Genomic DNA, 9410 nt, shown 5'->3' on the forward strand with positions numbered 1-9410 from the left:
GGGAGAGGGTCTGGCCCACGCTGCGCCTGGGCTGGGACTGGTCCTGCCGGCGCAGGGTAGCAGGAACTGCAGATAGGCTTTCGTTTTTCTCCACTGTTTTCCTAAACTCCTTTAAGTGAGTGATCTTTGTGTAGAAGCTTCTCAACAAAGCCAGGATTTTGGCCTCAGGACAAAACGAGAAAACTGCTGAGGGGGAGCCTGCTGCCATATGATTCACGTATTTCATACAGAGTGTTAATTTATTGAATGATCAAGCTCAAGAAAGACCTATACAGATCATGCTGCTTCTGTAGGAAGGACAAACTTAAGTATCACATTATTTCTTTTATAGGAGAAACACAATAAGGAGCAAAAGAAAATATAATAGGAAATGGAGATAGGGCTTTTGTAGAGGGAAGAGGACCCAGAGATGGAGAGGAGCAGGAGAGGGAAAGGGGATGAAGCACTGAGATCTCTTCTGTACGTGCCCTAGCTCCCCCTGATGAATGTAACGATGTAATTAAATAGGTATTACTAAAAACCAACAGGGGTTTTTATTTCCTTTCCCTATCTATCGCAGGTCCTGTAGGTTTAAAAGCAGCATTCTGAAGTGACCACTGAATATCATTTAAACCAACAAGTATACATTAGCATTATTTAGGATGAAAACAATAAATAATATTGAGACTAGATTACTATACAGCTATCATAAATGTGTTTATGGAAGTTATGCAAAAATGTGTGATATAATGATTAGTTGATACTACAAGGTTTATTATGTGATTGCAAGTTTATAAAAACAAACTAATGGTAGAGAAGATGATAATGGTTGTTTTTATATGGTAGTTTTCTACTTTTTTTTGGTATGTATTTTAGGGAAGGGTCTACAGGGTGTTCAGGGTCTCACTACTAGATCAGACTAGTATTGATTTGCCTTTTTACAGCCTCCCAAGAGCTGGGATTACAGGTGCACACCACCATGCCCAGTCTTAATTGCCATCTCAGCACACCCCGGGGGCAGGGCTGGCACAGCAGGCCTGGGGATCAGACCCCTAGCCCCTGTGCCAGCTTGCAGGCGCTTTAATCCACTGAGCTATTTGGCTGGCCCCTTTTCTGTATTTTCAAATTTCTGTGACAAATCAGTTTGTATGAAATGCTGCAATTGTGTTCAGTGAATCAACTTCCAAAGGTGAGAGAACTGGACTAAGAAATGGGTGAGCTGGGTCTGTTCTCTTCTCAGCCACTACAAATCTAGGAGAGTTATTACCTTTCTGGGTATAATACCTCTTTAAATAAAATGAGCATCTAATATCTCTCCTTAAATAAAATGGGCTTTTAATGCTTTTGTAATTTTACTCTATAGAAAATAAGTATTTGGACACAGTATTAAAAAGTTCTATGAAACTCAAAATATAACTTCATCTGAAAGAAGGGAAAACATTCCAAGAATGATTCAACTGCATAATTCAAAAAGAAAGAAACTGTACACTGTGTTTTCTTGGAATAATAACATTTCAAATCACAGAATGCACAAAATTTTGATGAGCTTTCAGGTGATTTATTATCATACTGTACATGCAAATTGCCTTACAAATTTCCCAGTAGCAAGGTATAGGCTTCTTTTGGCATATTGTGACAGTCCAGGTGAAGTTATATAAAGTAACATTGTCCCACACTCATTAGGGCAAATTTCTACAATTAGTCTACCAATGTCCATTTGGGTTCATGTCATGAAATCTTTCTCAAGTTCCTGGAAAACATCCTCCCCTCCAAATGAACATTTTTAATCACTGAATTGGATTGTCCCACATGAATCCAAGAAGAAATGACAGCAAGTTCCCCTATTATCTGCCCCAGTTTTGGGTAATTTGGAGAGCCAGTGACTGTCATTTTCCATCTGTGGAAGGTGAGAACTCTCTGGTCAGTCACCAAGGTGGAAGAATATGGTAGCTCAAAATGCAAGTGGGCATGCTGTTGATGAATGCTCTACAAATGTTTTCTGCATTTACATGTGTGGCCAAGCCAGACAATATACTTACCTAAAAATATTGTAATATATCTTTGTAGTAAGGAGTCAATAGCACCATTTTCACAAGTTTTAAAAATGAAATGTTCACAGAGTGTTTGCCAGTGCTCTTAAATTAGAAGTTGGGAAGGTAACTTAACCATCTATCTGTAAACTTAGGTATTTATACTTTGTCCTTCATACCCTGCAAGCTCTTGATTTTGAATAATTACTTACAATCTAATTACTGGATATGTAAATTTCCTGGATGTGATGATAGTCCATTAATTTAACCCCACAGCTTCTGGTGAAGTCTTTGTGACCCTTTAGTAAAGAAACAAGAGGCTCTTGACAGCTCAGCAATACCAATTTAACATCTACCAAAGACTAGAAAAGATTTACAAGATAAATGTCACATGAGCCTAAAAACTCTCAGAAGTTTCCCTTTCTCAGTACTTGCTAACCTATGTTTTTTTGTACCTAATAGTATCTCTAACTTTTAACTTTTCTTCTATCATTGAGATGAGCGTCAGTTTTTGCCCTCTCTCTATTTCAGTTGCCCTGTGAAATAACGTAGCCATGCACCAAGCTCAGACATTATCAGAAAGAGGCAAAGTTGCAAGACAGCTAGAAGTATTTATTCTGCAGTCTCATTCTAGTTGGTAATTTTAAGAAGATTCTTGAAGATGATATGAAAATATTGCCTGCAATGACAGATCTAAAAAGTACCTGTAAATGAAACAAAAGAGAGGAATGAAGAAACAACTTGACAGTATCGGATTGATCTTTGGGGTAAAGCAGTTCTGATCATTTCCAATTTTGTTGTTTGAGGCTCTGCTTCCTGTAAGTTGTATCTATAGGTCCTTGTGAGAATTGCCCTTCCAGGTCAGAAAGCTTAAAAGAGTTTAAATGAAGACAACAGTAGCCCTGACATTGGTCTCCACTTTATAGTTTGAGTTACAGTTTTGTTTTTTTTTTAAAGAAACTGGAGTTTTGAAAAACTTATGCAGATAATCACTTTCATAGTTCACCCTGTTTTGTCAATGAATATCCAGCCAAAGCAGTGTTTATTTTCAGTACTGGGTTTTGCTTCAACTAGTGAGTTATAAAAACGCCTTTGTTGTGTTTGGTGATTTGTATTGTATTTATAGCCATCCGTGATTAGCCCAGTGGGTAGAGCTAGATGCCCTTGGAAAGGTTATGCCTTTGTTTACCCAGGGCAAGAAGCGAGCAAAGAATCTTAATTGATTTTGCACAAGATTAGAGACTCTGATGCAGACTTGGCAACCTTCTCTGTGGACTTCAGCCTTTCACATCCATAGCTGTTCTCTTACCACTTTGCCCTACATTTTATCACTAAGCCCTCACAACTTTTTCCTTCATTGTCTATGCTCGGGCCAGCCCTCACCCAGACATGGACATTTTCTCCTTATGGATTCTCCCCACCCATCAGATCAGCCTGTATTTGCATGAAGGTTTCCTCAACCATTTCTGGCAGAAAGAGGATTTTCTTCTTTCCATCCCTCGAGGGCTTACCCTTGCCTAGGTTTAGCACAGGCTGTGTATGTATACCTGTGTTTTCCTTCTAACTAAAAAGCCCACTCTTGGAGAGTAACACTGTTCATCTCTGACTCCTCCATTGCACATAAAAGATTTTTCTGAAGAGTTTTCTGGGAAAATTAGTTCCTAAATAGGACTATTTCTGAGAAGATTCAAAACTCGAACATCATTTTTTTCAATTTTTTTTGTTTGTTTTTTGGTGGAGGCTCAATATCCCCTAAACTATGATATTTAATTTTTGGAACTAAAACTGCTTAACTTTGATCTGCTCATTGTAAGTGCACTGGGGACTGCCTTCAGACTCTGGGCAACCCCGACGGCAGATATCTAATCCATATTTTCATTTTCCTCTCTGATTCTTGCATAAAATAAGACAGGTTAAAGGGAGGGAATTATGAAATGACAGTTTTTGATTTATGGTCACACTTGATTGCATCTTTTATCAAACAATTATTATCTGTATCTCTTATCAACCATGAGAAACTGGTCAGTGACTAAGAGCTTTTCTTTCTGAATTCTATAGTATATCTCAATGGCTGTATGATATTGTTCATTATTGCAATACTTTTAAATATTTTAGAGTCATCATACAGTTTTACTCATTCCTAACAAAGAGCTGATAATTGGTTTTCTATTCCATATTTAATTTAAAGGTATCTGGCTACACATATTGAAAGCCCAGCTGAAACACAAGAGTCACAAATACTGAACTTTCAATATCTGGGTCACCTGCTTCCCTGAAGACAGATATTTTGGAATGTACAATTTCTCTGTGACAGAAATAAATGAAGAAAAAGTCCTTGGATTTCTAAATATGTAAGAAAAGTAGATAAAAGCATTTACTCTTTGCAGCATGAATACCCTTTCTTTTAAAAGAAAAATGAAATGTAGAAATATAGGACACCCAAAAGAAGCATGGGGGTTGGGAAGTACCTTTCTTACATAACAGAATAGGTGGATTCCCATTTCCTGAATTATTGATGTGCAAGTCATTGTCTCCTAGAAAATCACATGGGAAAGAATATTATTTTCTAAAAATTATTCATGAAAATCTGACTAATAGAAAGCACTTCAGAATATTCTGAGATGCAGAACCAAAGGACTGTCATTTCTTAGCTTACTAAGGAACAGCTGCAGACTGACTTAAATGCTACCAAATGCTAGTGCATTGTGTCATTCATACAATTTAAAAATATTAAGGTCAAATTTCTACAACACATTCAAAATACTAGAACTCTTCCTTTCCACTCTCAGCTCATTCACTTTGTACACTAAATTTCCTTTTGTCAGGAGTGACACAATTTTAAATTTTAGCTCTACAGGGACATTTCTCTTGCGTGTTCAGCACAGTTACTGTTGTGACATCTCTCCAACAGGAGACAAAATTCACCTAAACTTCACCAGAAGCAACGGCATAAAAGGCCCTAAACAAAGGGGCGAAACAAAAACAGTGTACTATGGAAATAATGGCATCTTTTTTTTTTTTTTTTTCTCCTATGAAGGGCTCAATAGACATTTTAGGTGCTGTGGCTTACTGTATTTGCCAATAAAACTTACTCCACCTTCCCTGGCAGATGGAAGATAAACAACAGATTAATGAGTTTGGCAGTGAGTGTTCCAATAAAAAGATTTGCTCTGTGAACCATTACTTGCCTCATGCTTAAAAGCTGTCCTTTGGAGATTTAAATTTAGTTCCTTGGTGAATCATGTGAGAATTATTTTTTAAAAGATGCATGTCTTATATGTATATCTCCAAAAGATAGATAAATGAGTGATTGTTACGCAAGCAAAAGTGAATGTTAACATTAGCCCCTCTACTGAATGCTCTCTTTTGTCTGTATCCTTAGGTAATTGGGCATAAAGAATTACTTAAACCTCTAAATCAACTGTTCCCACTCACTGAACTCACAAGACATTTTAGAATCTTGAGGGAAGCACTGCTGATGAGATACAGAATAATGCATTACTATGATGCCATTTTGACTCAACTGTATAATAAATGGACACAGAACATTCTTTAGATTTACAGATGACTGTGAAAATATTACTGAGATGAAAGGTGCTAAGAATAGAAAATATTAATAAGTAATAAATGTACTATTTTATAATCTATGCTACTATTTGCTATATAAAATAGGTCAGGTCAAAGGGAGGCAATTATGAGATGATAATTTTCAATTTATGGCCATACTTAATTGCACCATTTAAAAATAGATTACATTTTATCCATGTAGCAAGCAAAGGACAAAGAAAAGAGGAATGTAGAAAATTTTTACCATTTACAACTGATCATGAGAGTTGGAAGAGAGCTCAGGAAAAAGAACAGCTTTCATAAAATCTATTGTATTTGGGTATCTCGAAATAATCCTTTGTATGGAAAATAAGGATTACTCAATCTGACTGAAAACTAAGTATTTGCCATTTTTACACAATCACAGTAAAGATTCTGTTGGATACATATATTTCATATCTATAGGTTTTCCAGGTTGATCTTCAAAATGCACTGAAAACAACCATCTACAAGTATAACATGAATTTGCAGTCTTAACATTGCTGTTTAGAATTTTATATTAAATTCTGGTTCAGCAAGGATCCCATGTTTCTCCTGCTAGGCTGGGACGCTTTTGCCAAGGATTTAGAAGACCTCACAGTACTAGCCTGAGGACGTAGTGCTGAACTAAAAATCATAACTTGGGACAAGTGGTAACAAATCACGACAAGGAAAAAGACTCTCAGTTTTGCATTATTGGCCAGTGGGAATATAACCAATATTCAAACAGATCGCTTCCAATCTGTTAGCTGGAACAGGGAAGAAGTTTTCCACTACTTGGCTTATTTCAGCTTCACCAGGTTGGATGCCTGGAATCTTCTCTACAGCAGTGTTTGGTTCTTGTGAATTTGTCAGATGTTCTGCCTTCACGAGGAGGCTTGTGTGTTGCCCTAAGTGGGTCTCTGGGCCAGATGACAGGGAGCAGACTGAAACGTGACAGGAAGTTAAAGTCATGCAATCTGTCAAAAGCTGGCAATGTACCCTGAATGTATCAGGGGACTGAATGGCTGTTAAAAAATATATTTTAGGAAAGTATTGTGTATATTTCATTTTCTTATGTGGTACGATTATAATAATCACTGAAATCACATGTGCATAAGAGATTTTTAAAAACATCGCAGACACACAGTCTCATCATTAAGTAGTATTCAACTGTAAATGCACACATGTCGCTAATGACCTTGATCTGGAATGTATTAGTGATGAACACTGAAGAAATTAGAATATGTCCTAATAGACAGTAAAAACAAAGATATTACAAAATCTATTAGGTAAATGTCTGGAAACTTTCCATTGTCTTAAGTAGAACTATATAACCAGACTGAATACTTTGCAATGACAAGTAAATTACACAATGGCACCGTAATTATGTAATTGATTCTGCTCTGAGTATGTGTCAGTTATAAATGGCGTCAATCTTCAGTAATAACCTGATGCTAATTCACTTTATTGATCTTGTTGTTTGTTTTCTTCTCGTTGCTTTGCAAGGACAATCCTAACCAGGATAAATGATTTACCAAATTTCTCCTTTGCCTTTTCTGGCATTTACCTTTCTTTTTCCAATTTGAAATACAACCAGCTGCTTCTGTACAATAAAAACTGAATTATAAAACATCTCCCTGTAAGTCATCTGCTTGTGCTTGTAGGCAACCATGAGCAATTACTTTGCATGTGAAACTGGAAATGGGCATCGCTAAGCCTTCTAAACTGCAGGATGTGTTGAAATACCATGTAATTGAGGTCATAGTAAAAGACAAAGTATTATTTTTAAGTTTGCCATTAAAAATGGCTATAGAACCTTGATGATTGTTTTAAAATCAGTACGTAAAAAAATTTCAAAAGTCTTTTTTAAAATTCATGTATAATGGCAGTGTTGATTAAACCCTTTGAAGGAAATCTAAAACCTGCCAGTCAACAGTTCGTCTTCTTTTTCATGTAACTGACATGATATCACTATTAACATACAGTCTTCATCAGGCACATTTGTATGTTTCAGTTATTTCCAGAAAGACATGTTGCCTGTGACATAGCGTGTTCCGTTAGTCCAGGAATAAAAGTCCAGATCCTGCTTGTAATCTTTTCTCAAAGGGGATATGTGGTTGGCATATGGTAGATTTTAGTAAGCATATTGTTGACTTTACGGGTGCACTCAGGTGACTTTATTTAAGCCGTAGTCAGTATTCCAGGGCTCAAAAAGGGGTCAGAGGGATGATAGAGACAATGGAAATGTGCCCAGGAATTTTATTTTATTTTATTTTATTTTTTGTGGCTGGCTCAGCCCATCCTACGGGCAGGGCTGGCGCGGCATTTGCTGGGAATTGAACCGCCGTTCCTGCCTAAGCAGGCGCATGAGTCTGCTGAGCTATATCTCACTGGCTCCATGTTATTCTTTGAAGTCATGCTGAGAAATACATCTCTGAGGCCTATTAATAGTAATAGCCAACAAACATTTTCATTCTAATATTTCTGAAACATTTTGTTGGCCTCTCACTAGCTCTTCAACATGGAAAACTGAAGCAGCTCAGGTCTAAGCACTGAAATCCAAATTCACTTTGCTTAAAATAAAATGTACCCTGACCTGCACTGTCTAGTACAGAAGCTACATGAGGCTACTGACTAAGGGATGTGCCAAAGGTACGAGGCATACTGCGAATTGAGTTTTAATGCTGACTATATTGTTATAATCATAATCTGGATATATTGGATTAACAACACCATGATTAGTTTAAGATTTTTACTTTTCAAAGTGTGGGTAGCAAAATTTAAAATTGTATATTAGATTTGAATTGTATTACATTAGACAGCACTTGTTCTAGATAATAACTTCTACGACACCTTTCTTACTTTAACACTCTTTGTGTCCCTGGCTCAAAGGAGCTCTTAACAGTTTGAGACAGACTAGTGGGATTATAATCAAATATTTTTAGCGGGAAAATAATTCAAAATTGACCTTCATGGTAAAAAAAAGATCAAGTTTATCCAGTGTATCTGAGCTTCTTAAAATATAAATCAATATTGTCAATGTGATAATTGCTAGCTCTAAATGCAAAATGTAATTTTTTGTTTTTTGCTGAAATTTTAAATATACTTTTGTTTTGTGACTACAAATCAATTAGAAATAGTATTATGAAGGGTTTTGTTTTGTTGCAAATTAAGTCTATTTTCAAATTACAATATTTGTCTATCTTTATGTAGCTAAGTAGTCTTTGAGCTAGAAAATATATCCAGGTTTTAATAAGCGATGACTGTTCTTTCAAAAAAAATGGTAATTCTATCCTAGTGTAGAATGTATTTCTATAAAGACTTTAATTTGATAGAAATGGTTTCTTTATGAAAATAAAATTTGATGTTTCCAACTGAATTCATTACATTACCATGTAGGCATGATCAGGACCTAATAATTTACTTTCATGCACTTGAGTACTCACTAACGGATGGTCACATACTGTCATTTAAGTGGGTAACTGCTACACTACATATTGGCTGTGGCAGCTGTAATGTTGTCCCCAGAGTCCACAGGGCCATCAGCCCCAGGCTGGAATGCAATCACATCTGCCCTTGGAACAAGACGGGGTGGGCTTGCACTGAAGTCATGCTCTCATTCTCTTTCTTTCCTTCCTTCCTTCTTTCTTTCTTTCTTTCTTTCTTTCTTTCTTTCTTTCTTTCTTTCTTAAACATTCCCCACTTTATTTTTTTTTACATTTCTTTCTTTCTTTCTGTGTGTGTGGCCAGCTCAGCCCACCAGGGGGCGGGGCTGGCTGGCATGTGGTGCTGGGGGATTGAACTGCGGTCCCTGTGCTTTGCTAAGCTTGTTCT

General features: G+C 36.6%; 1 protein-coding gene across 3 annotated transcripts in view; it reads left to right on the top strand.

Annotated features, from left to right (window-relative positions):
• The window catches only part of Stard4 (StAR related lipid transfer domain containing 4), a 32172-nt gene that overhangs the window by 22123 nt on the left and 639 nt on the right, over nt 1-9410 (top strand). The gene's annotated exons all lie outside the window — the stretch shown is intronic.

The sequence above is a fragment of the Octodon degus genome, unplaced genomic scaffold, assembly GCF_000260255.1.
Source record: "Octodon degus isolate 3935 unplaced genomic scaffold, OctDeg1.0 scaffold00169, whole genome shotgun sequence".
Lineage (NCBI taxonomy): Eukaryota > Metazoa > Chordata > Mammalia > Rodentia > Octodontidae > Octodon > Octodon degus.